The 13,394-nt window shown below is 37.8% G+C and overlaps 1 long non-coding RNA gene across 1 annotated transcript; it reads left to right on the top strand.

The window, feature by feature from the left end:
* Nucleotides 1-10,643: 10,643 nt before the first annotated feature.
* Nucleotides 10,644-11,549, top strand: LOC123987919. Its single transcript, XR_006829528.1, has 3 exons — nt 10,644-10,732; nt 10,952-11,078; nt 11,255-11,549. It is a non-coding gene; the product is annotated as an uncharacterized LOC123987919 (long non-coding RNA).
* Nucleotides 11,550-13,394: the final 1,845 nt, after the last annotated feature.

Consider the following 13,394-nt stretch of genomic DNA (forward strand, 5'->3'; position numbering starts at 1 on the left):
CTACATCATATCAATTACTTTAATTCAATTCAATTCAGAGTGAAGAACAAATGAGAGAATGAAAGAATGAGCGACAGAACAGTAAAGTAGTTAATTAAAGATATTAAAGAAGAATGAGGTAAATAATAAGACATAAATTATAAATTGAAGGCCGTAACCAGCAACATAATGTAAAATAATGTAATGTAAGCAGTGCAATGCAATCTAATGTAATGTACTGTAATGTAATGTGAAGAAAATGAATATAATGTAAGGAAAGAGATATAATGTAAAGAATATGAAATGTAATGTAATAAAATAGAATACAAAATACAGAAATTGAACTGAACGTATACCATAACCGTAAAGATTATCATCCCAATTACCCTATTTCTTAATCAAAGTAGATTATAAGTCAGATTATAAATGATAAATAATAAATGATCATGTCACTGCAAATGCAAGAAGAACCGATTATTGGATGACATATCAAGATAATAACTAAAGCGACAAAACAAATCATCATTAACTGCGTAGTTCAAATAGAAACTAGAAAGTAGAAAGTAGAAACTGATCACCATATGAGGTATCAAGATAGAATAAATAAAACAACAAAATCAAATCAAATGTAAAGAGCGTAGCTAAATTAAACACCACATCATTGTACAATCGAACAAGTAAGTCTGATATGAAACATTCAAACCACTATCAATCAATTGTGAATAAATTATGAATAGACATTTGCACAGACAAAACCATTCATCATCACAGAAAGAACAATAAATCAAATCTACTGGCCTTGATCAATCAAAATAAAAATAAATAAATAAACAATAAATAATGAATGAATATTGAAGGGAGCCAACAGTTGAAAAGATTGTGAAATTGTAAATTATAAATTAAGAAATCAAGAAAATAAAGAAAGTGTAAAGTGTAATGTGTAAGCAAAATAACCAGCACAATATACTGTGATATAAAACAAATAAAAGAAGAATCAGGTCCGTGGAACCTAACCTAACCTAACCTTTTTTTTTTTTTTTTAATTATCCAGGAGAGGAAAATGCATTTGCGCACGCGCGGGTGGTCCCCCTTTCACTCTATTCGGCTGGAGGGGGCCCGGGCAGTGTGGGACTAGTATCCCCTGAAGGGGGGCCTGGCGCCCATTGGTGGGGGCAAACCCAAAGAGGCAACCCAGAAGGGGCAACCTGACAGCCCTACCCTAAAGGGTGGGCACAAAACGATGGGGTCACAGCCCAGAAGGCCTGATACACTACCCACTAAAAACCTCTCCCCTGAGGCCGCCGGAACCGTTTCATCCTTTGAGGATATCCCACATGAACACAGCGATAGCCGCAACGGCGCTTCGGCTCCCTAGCTTTCATGACGCTTTCGTCCACCCTCAATCCGCCATGCGCATATCAAGCTATAAGGGATTGAGGATCCACGCCGTTACACCTCCGATCAAGCAGTAGGACATTTCAACCTGTACCGTAAGGCACAGGATTTTTCTTCGGCCACGATCAGGACACCGGAGGAACTTCCCGCTCAACGGGTGATCGCGCCATGTGTTCACCTGCCTGGCCTTGCCAGGACAGGAGCTTCTTCTTCGACCACGGCCAGGACCGGGACATCTAGCCTCCCGTTAACCGTGCCATGTCTTGGTCCACCTTGTAGGATGCTGAAGATGTGCATTATCCCTGAGGTCATCTCTCCCACCTGACCTTCCACGAGGACAGGCCATTTTTCTTCAGCAACGATCGGCACCGGGGGGACATCCTCAAGGATCGCACCATCCCGGCGTGACCGCGCCACCTCTTCGCCTGCTTAGCATTTCGCCAGGACAGGGGTTCCTCTTCGACCACGGCCAGGACCGCGACATCTTGCCTCCCGTTGACCGTGCCATGTCTTGGTCCACCTTGTAGGATGCTGAAGATGTGTTTTATCCCTGAGGTCATTCTCCCACCTGACCCCTACCGGGACAGGCATTTTTCTTCAGCACAGCCAGGTCCCGGGGCGAGTCCTTTCCCCGGTTGACTGTGCCACGTCTTCATAGGCTGCAATCGTCGATGGCTCGTTCCATGCATCCTTCACACACACACTCACACCAGCCCCTGATAAAGCCCCAATAGTCAGTAACCATCATATTCCTGCCCACATGCCTAAATTGAATTCAATAAAGAAAGCATGTAAACTAGCCATGAGGAAGAATAAGCATCCGTGAACCCAGCATAAACATGTAGACTAGCTCCCAAGAAACACCAACAGTCATACCGTCCTCCAGAAAGAACCGTTCGAAACATGCTTATCGCGTGGCACCATTGCGCCGCCAAATGTACAAATATACAGTCATACATAGGAAAGAAAACAAAATAAAGAGAATATACAAAATATAATGACCAATTAAAGGGCATATGCCATAACATAGCATAACATAATACAATGCAACAGCGTGTATCAGTTCGCACATAGCAACGGGGATAAATTAAATTTACTATAGGATATAATGATTTCATAATTAAATAGCTCAATCCCATGCAATTCATCCCATTCACAACCATACACTTATCATTTGCAAAATTAGAAATAAACATACACATACATAACCGATGAGTATAACAATGAACAAGATAAGAGACCGGGGCAAATCTGCAAGGCAATACTCAAGTCTATTGTTTGAAACCTGAATTAACCTTGTGATTAATTTCACAAAGGCACCATTAAACACGAAAACCAAATAAGTAAGTGCGCAAATATGAATAAAGAATAACCCCTGAAGTATTTAAGATCAGTTTGGTAACAAAAGGAAGTAAACGTACCTCCACAGTCGCGACATCTGACGAGCAGACATACAAAACGATTGACGATCCATCGATAATCGAAACATTATCCCATGTAGACCCATGCCATTACGAAGCGCTGTCATAGCAGACATTTACCCACCACACAATGAAATCGATCACCCAAAGAGCAAATGACAACAAAATGTTACCAACAATAGAAATAATAGGAGAGGAGTGTAAATGCGCTCAATCGTAATTTCATAGCCTTACATTCACGATACACCAAATCACCATATAGTCGGCGCGCGAAATCAATGAATTTGAATTTTAAACCAATCCAAACTCTCAAATAAGTGTCATAAAAGAAGACATCGTGATGCAATATCCGAATTTCATTCATTCTAGAAAATGAAATAAGCGTAATCGTAAATCCTTAACTTATTTACATATTTCTCAAGATCAATACTAAATTACAAAGATATAAAATATATATATAAAAATTGAAATTATAAAAAGATTACTAGAAATCACGATAACCGGAATACTGAAAAATAAACAGACCGTCCTGTATAATATGGTAATAAAAAACATTAGCCACGCAAATAATTAATTTGTGAAGAGCAAATTAAATAACCAAGACAACTCTTCGCCTTTCAATCAAAGCGATTGCTCCCAAAATCCCAATTCCTATCCAGAACTAAATGAATGAAAACGAATGAAAACAACACGTTTATCAGAACCCGTCAAAAATGGCTGAAATTACCGTAAAAGGTGATAATTAACTAACAATAACAAGGAGAGAATAGGAAGGTTAGTTAGGGGAATATAAAAGTGAATATTATAGGCACAATAATGTCAACTATAAAACAACAAAATAAGTAATGTAAAGAGTGATAGAACGACAAAACGAATAGTTGTAGTAGACAAAAGTCAGTTGGTTGGAGGGATATAACAATAATGGATAGTGAATAATAAAGTACGCCATCACTTGCACAAAGATTGCACTAAACTCCACTGCATTGAATGGACAATAAACCGCCATTAAACAGGAAATGTCAACAAGAAACCGAGTATTCTCATAAAGCATTGCCGCGAGCAAGCAAGCAATTATTCTCAAGATATAATACAACACTACTATGCTTGCTCCAGTTATTCACCACGTTTACCACTAAAATTTCCAAAAGAGGTAGCAGTAATGTAAAGAATGTAATACTATATATTCAATATGAAGTGGAACAATTTATTGTGAAATATATAATGCATACTATATACATGACTCAATGAAAATGAGAACAGAACATACTGAAATGAAAATTAAGTCCTCTAATGACCCAAGGCAACAGAGAGTGCCGCAGCCAATATATACGGACGAGGGTAAGCAATTCATTATTAGCTAATTAGTTCAATGTAATCTATTTCATTCCAGGACATGCACCTGTCACTTGCAGACGCCAAAATAAACACGCATAGCAGATGAATACAATGACGAAGATAGGAAACCAAAACGACCCGCCAGGCAACGTCCATAAACCATACAAACCCATCGTTTGAAATTTAAATTTAGCTCTGCGGTTGATCTAGCAGAAATATTGTAATCATGAAAATAAACAATATGTACTGAAGCGTAAAGATACCAAAATGTGGAGTCTCACGATAATTAATAAGAGAATAATACCAAAAGTATCTAAATAAATTGATAACAAAATAAGTAAGTATACGCACCTCTATTGTCGCGACATCTAATGAGTAAGCGTACGAAATGATTGCCGGTCCATCGATAATCAAAACATTATCCTATGTGGGCACATACCATTACGGGTGCCGTCATAGCAAGCACCCATTTACCATCCAATGAAATCAACGATCCAAAGAGCAAATGATAACAAAATGATACCAACAATAGAATAGGAGGGAAGTGTAATGCGTCAAATAATTATAATTTAATAAACTATTAGTGTTGTGCACCAGACTACCATACAGTTACCGCGCGAAATCGGTAAATTTGGATTTTTAAAAACAATCCAACTGTAAAATACATGTCATAAAGAAAACATAGTGATGCGATATCCGGATTTTATTCCCTTTATAGAATAGAGGACAAACATGAATCCTTGACATATTCATCTGTTTATCAAAGTTAATACTGAAATTACAAAAGATATGAAATATATATAAAATTTAGATTACAATTATAAGATTACTAGAAACTACGATAACCAGAATACTAGAATAATAAACAGACCCCCCTTGTACAATATGGCAGTAAGGAAAATTAGCGAGATAAACAAATAAAACAATTAAATCAACCTTATGACCACCATATTAAATAATCGAAGCAACTTTGCATTTCGATAAGAACAATCGCACCCAGGATCCCAAATCCTATCAAGAACTAAATGAAATCAATGCGTCCATCAAACCAGTCAATAACAGCTCAAATCGATAAAAAAAAAGATAAAACAGTAACAGTAAGAAGAGAGTAAGAAAGTTAAGAGAATATAAAGGCAAAATAACATCCAGGCTATAGGACAATAAGATAAGTAATGTAAGAGAGCGGTAGAACGATGGAACGAATAATTGTAGTAAACCAATAAAACAGTTGGTTGGAAGAATATGGTAACGGAAAGAATAATAAAATGAGCTATCGACCACTCCAGTCCATCACAAGCACATAACCACACTAAACTCTGCCACATTGAGTGAACAGCAAACCGCAATCCAACAAAACGTTGACAAGAAGCCGAGTATTCTCTTAAAGTATCGCAGCAAGCAAGCAATTATTCTCAAAATACAATACAACATCGCTATGCTTACTAGCTTTATCTACTATACCCACCACTAAAATTTAAAGGAGGTGTACTACTATGTATTCCATGTAAAGAGAAACAAATTTATGGTGAAATATATAATGTATAATATACACCTAAATTAATGAATACAATTTATGAATATAACCGGGAAGACATGAACTCTCGCATGCATTCAATCACTCAATCTTGCAACCCGTCCCATGAACATTACATTTACCCCAGGTACAATTCCCTACCTTTAATACATAATATGAAGGGAATCATCTCCGAATAGTCACGCCTCAGTACTTACAATGGTGCACAGTGATATATGAAATCATTTAACATACACATCTGGAGCTTACCCACAAGTATACAAGTCATTCGTTAACCATTTATGAACATTTCCAAATTCCGCAACACGTGCGGAGCCTAAGAGCAAAACACGTGTGCACCGACGCACAAGCCTCTTTGGTCGCCCGGCAGGCCAATCCAAACATAGCAGTTAGGAGAGGAAAGGAAATAACGCCCGTAAACAAGCCCTGCAACTCTCACCCTCATCCAACGTTGCCATACAATGGGCGGACAACCATACCAGCCGGAACGAAAAGTCGTATCGGCAAGGGATGATGAAATAGATGAAATATGACCCGCGATACACAGTCAACGAGCAAACCCCATGAAACCGTAGGTGTCACTTAAAGTACCAGGGTGATCATAAATCTTAACATACTAAATACTAAAAAATAAATGGAGAGGCCAAACGTGTCCAATTGCAATCCTAACAAGCGGAATCTGTTCGCAAAAATAAATAAAGGAAAGACGAAAGACCAAACCTTTAGCAGCAAAATAGATGCTACAAATACGTATAACAGTGTAAAGAAATAAAGAAATAAGAGATAGATAAGAGATTCAAAATTTAAATAGAGACTCCTATCAGCAACGGCAGCTTAATTGTAATAACTTAGGATAAAATCCGGGCACAATAGTAATAATAAAACGAAGCAAACCGAGGTGATGAACAAATAAGAAGTATACTCATAGATAGCTTAATACGGCAGGGAAATTGATTTAATGGAAATTTGCAAAGAGAGCATTCATTTTATTTAATTATTCGTAAAGGAGATCAACCCACAGACAAGTCATTCATGATGCCGAGAACCGAAGATCGCTTCCTCATAATCTTTGCCATTCTAGATTTCGCTTTACTTCGCTTTATATTGAAGCAATACAATTCCAAGAAAAGTAAGGAACTGATGTAGGATAAAGCATTAGCCACCCTAGCTCAAGTCAAGAAAGAAAAACCTTTCAGGGCACGGCCTGTGCAAAAGTCAGCATAACCATTGATGATAGACATAAAATAACTTATAGAAGAAAATAATGAAGCAATTCCCACTCATGAACAATACAAATTACAGTAACGTTTGATCCATCAAGCAGAATTAATTAAATCAAATCAAAGTGAGCCAATTCATTAATTAAAAGGAGAGAGAAATTACTTTAAGCTACAAACAACGATAAAAATGATGGATTAACAAGGATAGAGAGGAAGGGGGAACTCCATTGTTAACAATCACGTGCAGATAAAGGAAGAAGAGTTACAAAAGGAGAGACGCAGTGCAGCAGCCACACCGACACTACAGAGATCGAAGGTCAGAACCAACCCTTCAATAATCAGACAATAAGCAGCCGGACAATATTCCCAACATCCGCTCATAATAAATAAAATATTGAACAATAAGGATAAGGATAAAATAATAAAAATAAAAATAGCAGCTTGTATAAAATCTGGAATCAGTCGCAAGGGCCATAACCAAGACACAGCAGTACCCAAATCTGTAGTCAAGGACAAGAACCATTCCACAATATACCGTGCCGCCCTGTATCGTCTTTAGAATAGGGCAATAAATTGCAAGTTACCCGTCCCATCTGTTTGTTATCATATCGCGTTCGAGGCAAGTCCGCATGCAACAGAAAACAACAATGAAGACCTAAGAAAATTTAATCGGAATCAAGATCGAAATCGAACCCTTGATCAAAATCGGAATTGAAACCAGAATCAAGATCGCCATTATCCTTTGGACTGTAACGAAACCGAAACCGAAATCAGAATCGGAGTCGAATCGGAGTCGAAATCGAAATCAGGATCGGAATTAAATCGGAACTAAGAGCGAAACCGGGATCGAAATCAAGTCGAGTCTCAACCGATCAAAATGAAAGTGAAGACCAGAATCATGCTCAAATCAAATCAAACCCGAGCCTCAATCAATACAGCCTCACACTTACACTATAAACTGCAGCAAATTCAGATCAAAAGATAGACCAAAATCAGAAGAATACCAGAAACATAATCAAGGTCAAAGTGAAACCAAACAACTGCACTCAGCCACATATACGCGAGTGTATGAGTTGACTAGCAGGGCAAATTATGAATTATACATGACAAATCAGTAGCATAAGCCCAGTCTCAAGCGTAAGCATGATAAAATGATTAACACTGATGTCCGAAATCATAGGTTCCAATCCGTAAATACCCAGCCCCGACTCCAAAATTACGAAATTTCAATCGAAAATTTATAATAAAATTTATAATTCAAATCTGGAAGACCAATTTCCATAATCATAGCCCTGTGGCTTTAAGCCCGGCCGCCGGAATTCAAAATTCAAACTTAAAGAGATCGAATAGTTCTATTTTAAAATAATATAACCGGACGTACCGGCACACCATGCAATACAGTAAATAAGTATTTAATTAAAGCAGAGTGGCAAGGTAAGGGCAAGGTGATGACAACAGGGCGAGGTGACAACAATAAACAGTTATAGCTTATAGCGTCAACCACCCGATATCAAACAAATTGCACAGTTCAATCAGACATTCAAAGAAATAGCCAAATTATCTACCACTAGGGAATCAAACTTCCATGAGAAGCAATGACGACAACAGTTTGCCGGCATCGCTACGCAAGTGACCACACTGTATACCTACACCAACACTGAGTTATGCAGGTAAACGAACAGAAAAGAACCAACGAGACGAAGCAGGCTTAAGAGCAGGTAAGTTAAGTAAGAATAAGAAAAGAAAAAATAAAAGGATAGGAACTAGAATCGGGCCGGCAAAATTGAGACAGGGATCATACTCAATAAAATCCAAATCAAACCAAACTCAAAATAAGATCGGTATCAATAATCGCTCAAAGAATATATTACCATTAAGAATGGTGATTGAGGTCAATCAATTAAATCAAGTCAGGATTGAGCGTCAAGCAATCCTAAAATAAAATTTAAGATTAGGTAAATCATAGCCAGCACCCAATCCCGTTCACCATTAAAGTTGTTAAATAGAAATAACATTAAAGTAGATTGGGATTAGATTGCAATAGAAATGTAATCCTATAATTAGTCGATTAAATATAGGGATCATGAGGAGGCCAGAATCCAGGTATCTGAAGCAACTAAGAATGGAATGACCGTCAATATCAAAATCGAATTCGAATTCAGCACAAAATGTAAGAGGAGCGAAGATTGAATCACCATAATCACAATCAAATCCCACCCCTCATTCCACTCAAGCCGAAATCAGAATAACAGCAGTATTATATTAAGATTAAATCAAGTTAAATTGCGCGTCAGATTCAACACTACCTGACTGACTCGAAGTGAGATCAGATGATTTTCAGGAATAGATTAAAGTATGGGACTAATTAGAACAGGGCAATGGTATCTTGTCAAAATTCAAATTAAGGTGGCTAAATGAAGCTGGGATAAAGTAAAAGAAATAAAAGAAATAAATTAAATAATATCAGGTTAAACCAATTGCGTGAAATGTTTATGAAATTATAAACAAATCCAAATGGATTTAGTGAAAGCAGTGTAGAATTAATGGGGACCAGCTGAAAGGACCCACTCGACACGACCAGCGAACCAAATTTATGAGCCTGAAATCCAAAGTCAAGTACCAGGCCATTACATATCCAGAGATACTGAAGGATATTGAAGTGGTCAATATATAAGACAAGCAATATCAAGCTATGGGTATAAAAGGTGCCCGTCCCGCGCAAACCATACCAACAAGAATGACTTCAGCAGTGCTCACGCAATTAAATAAGATAGAACTGAAAACAATATGAAGTAACAGCCCGTCTAAATACTATCATAAAGTTGATTATCCATTTTAAAGAAATGAAGGGCCACCACCCGCTAAAAGCAGCACAAAATAATAGTTCGAATAAGAAGTATAAGAATAAACACAGACTAGAAGGGAACTATTCACCTAGGTGCCATGACCATGAGTCAGTTCGATCAACTTTCATACATCATGGTATTAAGATATCTAATCAGATCAGCCTATGTCTTACAACCACCCCAAGATTTGAATAAAACTTCGAGCAATTAATCAAATGTGGCACAGAGAAATTGCACGAGTCGGCTCGAAGTATATATCATTGATCGGTTAAACCGAATAATTAACCAGCCAATTCGATAAGGTGAGATAGATCAGTATCAAGCATAGAACATCAAGCGTACTATTATTATTATAAAATATGAATCTTACACGTCACAAGATAACAGCAGACACCATTACCAATCATGTCTAGGTCAATAAGTTAGGACAAGAGAAGAAGATAAAAGAAATAAAAGAATGACTGAATGAATAATTACATCCTGACAAATTACCATTCCACGACTATAAGCAGAAACTGCTTTGAATCAATATTCCCCTTACATCATACTCAATTAAATGGTCAGTCTATCGCCCTCGAGCTGATATTAAATCTATATTAAAGCATGTTTAATTAACATAGTCATAAGCTATGCACTTGCCAAGAATACCACTAACGCGGAGTGAGGTGTGAAAGGCAAGGGAAGGGATACGCTCTTCCCCAACCATCCCCCACTCAGCCCCCTATACGCCACACGGCCCTGCGCAAATCATGAAAGAATGCGCCCGACCGACCAATGAGCACCTCCCCCCGTCCTCCAATCACCGGCCGACCCAGCACAAATCCATCCTCCTCAGCCGTCACAGAGGGGACTGGCAACGACACTTGGAAAGAGCTCATCCAACCAACCCATTTGTTCTCTACGTTTCACTCTGTCCAGTTCGATCAAACTCACTCAACCAGCAAACCACTAGTAAACCACTAGCGATCCTGAATTTAATCCGACCAGTCGTTCACCAAATAGGTAGGTCATTCGTTGAATCCTTTACCATAAGATATCCAAAACATCAAACCTTAGTCGACATATAACTATAATCACCCCTCTCGTTCCATTACCCCTCCAATCCATCAACATACAATTAACACACAAATCGACAGATTGATGAATCAATCAGTCAAGGAGTCAATTCCACCCAATTCTGTCCTCATTCACCCGAACTCATTCAGCAATTAACATTTACAGTAAGAACAAAGAAGAGGAAAGGAAAGAAGGAAAAGGAGCGAGCTTCAGCCGACAGCAGCTAGCAAGCAGCATCCACACACGAACGCCAACACAGAGCACAGGAAGGGGAAGAAAGGCAGAAAAAGGGGTAAATCTCAAATATAAATTAAACATTAAACACTATGTGCAAGCACAAATCAAAATGTAAGCAAAATGAAGTGAAATGAAGTGACAGTGCGAGTGACACGGGAGCCAGTGAGTCGCGAATCCGTCCCCGACGCAGCAGGCAAGTGAGCTAAGTAAATATGTGTGCCAATTCAACAGATCCGCCGACCGACATCGAATCGCCCGTGCAAATGGAGAACATGAAGAACGATCTTCTGCCCGCCATCGCGACCATAGACGAAGACAATGCCGGGGCCAGCTCCACGGCAGAAACGGACCCCGGGACCCCGCGCCCGCCTACCACGACAGACCCGAATCAGGGAAGAATCCTGCTGAGCCCCGATATAAGTACCAATTGAGCATCACAAACGTCGATCACGCACATACTCACATTTATCTGATTTATCAAACCCATCAAATCATCAGTACATCAGTCTCCCCAGCGCTGTCAAGGTTAAGAAATGAAATGAGACAATACCAAATTCCGAATAAATTCAAATATAGAATCAAATTCCAATTTTAGAAGGTAGAGCCAATGTGGCCAGGCAAAATCGAATTCGCAATGAAATTAGACTAATGCAGCAAAGTCGGTAGCGAGGTAGATTAATTACAATAGAGAGCCAAATTGTATTAATCTGACATTGAACGTTAAAATTAAAATCAAATTGTCGTAACAAAATAGAGTAAGTGAAATAGAATAAGTGAAAAATAAATAATTAATAAATAAAATGAATAAATAAATAAAACGAATAAGATGAAATGAAGTGAATTCAAGATCAACAACGAATCACAGTTAGGACCACAATCAAATTGAATTATATTGAATCAAATCAAATTAAACTCCGAACTGCGATCCGCAATCAGACCGGGACCCAGTCAATCACCCGAAATTAATTATTATCAAATCGAGACCCTGGTGGGAATAAAGATGTCCAATGATATCCGTTCATGACTGCACTTAAAATACAACCCTAATTAGACCAGAGCAAACTCAAAATCAAAGCGATTCCAGTCAGATTAGATCAAATCACATCAAATCAATACGCCTAATTAAACTCAATTAAACGTTACAACCAATCCTAAACATAATCGTCACCGTAGTAAAGTCATATGTAACCATAATTTAATCCTAATCAATTCCAGCTAAATCAGAACCAAGTGACTTTTAGAATTCAGACTGAAATGAAAAGAAATGAAGATCAAGCCCAAGCCAGGATCATAAATGCAATAAGGTCGCGGTTAAATAAACCTGTAACTAAGCTCAAAATCATAGTCAAAACAAAGTTCAAAATCGAAATCGACCTAAAGGTGAAAACACATTATGTCTGCATAATAACGTTCCGAAATTAAACAAAATATAGTTGAAATCGGGATTAAATCAATCCACCATAAATCAGGCAATAAAAGGAAAATTAGATGGGACACAGACCGCATAATTCAAATATAAGTCGGGGTCCAGAGCAGGGAAACGAGTAGAGTGGAATTGAAGTTAAAAACTAAAATTAGAATCAGAATCAAGTCAACCGTAATGACGTTGTACCTAGAATTAATCAATGAACAAGATCATTTAAACCAATACCAACCTATATTGAGGTAATAATCAGAATCAGATCAAAATCAATTAAATTAAGGTGAAGGTATACATTAGAGTAGCACGATATCAAATCCCGGCCCAGATTGTAACCCGTATCCTAAACAAAATCAGTATTAGCAGTTAGACAAAAGCAGCAATAATTGATTAAGTTGAATAAAGCCATTCTCAAGGGCAGTATACTGAGTCAAAGTCAGCCCCTTAAACCCCACTGGAATCATCATGAAGCCAGTTCAACACTTAAATTAGCATTTACTATTAAGTTAAGAACAGAAATCAAATCAGAATAGAATGACTTAAGCTCAAGGAAATCAAGATCGAAATCAGAATCAAAATCAGGATCAATGAAGCCAAAATACAGTGTAGATTAAACAAATCTAAATAGAAACCAACCCGAAACCACACCGCAATAGGGTCGCGATCGAAAATACGAACAATATCACAATTAAGACTTAAACTTAGATATGAGCATAATCAACATAATCAAGATCAGAATCGCAGCTAACCCTATTCTGGAACAATAAACTGAAAATTTTATTAAGAAACAATCTCGAGAACGTACCCAGAGCCGACCAAAATTAAGGAATCCAATTATTATTAATAATACCAAAATTTACGACATCCTATATTGTCGCAAATACTTTATCGCGAATACAATAACGGATAATTAACTTCTAATTTTATTATTACAGCAACTGGATGCCATCA

This window comes from Osmia bicornis, chromosome 6, assembly GCF_907164935.1.
Source record: "Osmia bicornis bicornis chromosome 6, iOsmBic2.1, whole genome shotgun sequence".
Lineage (NCBI taxonomy): Eukaryota > Metazoa > Arthropoda > Insecta > Hymenoptera > Megachilidae > Osmia > Osmia bicornis.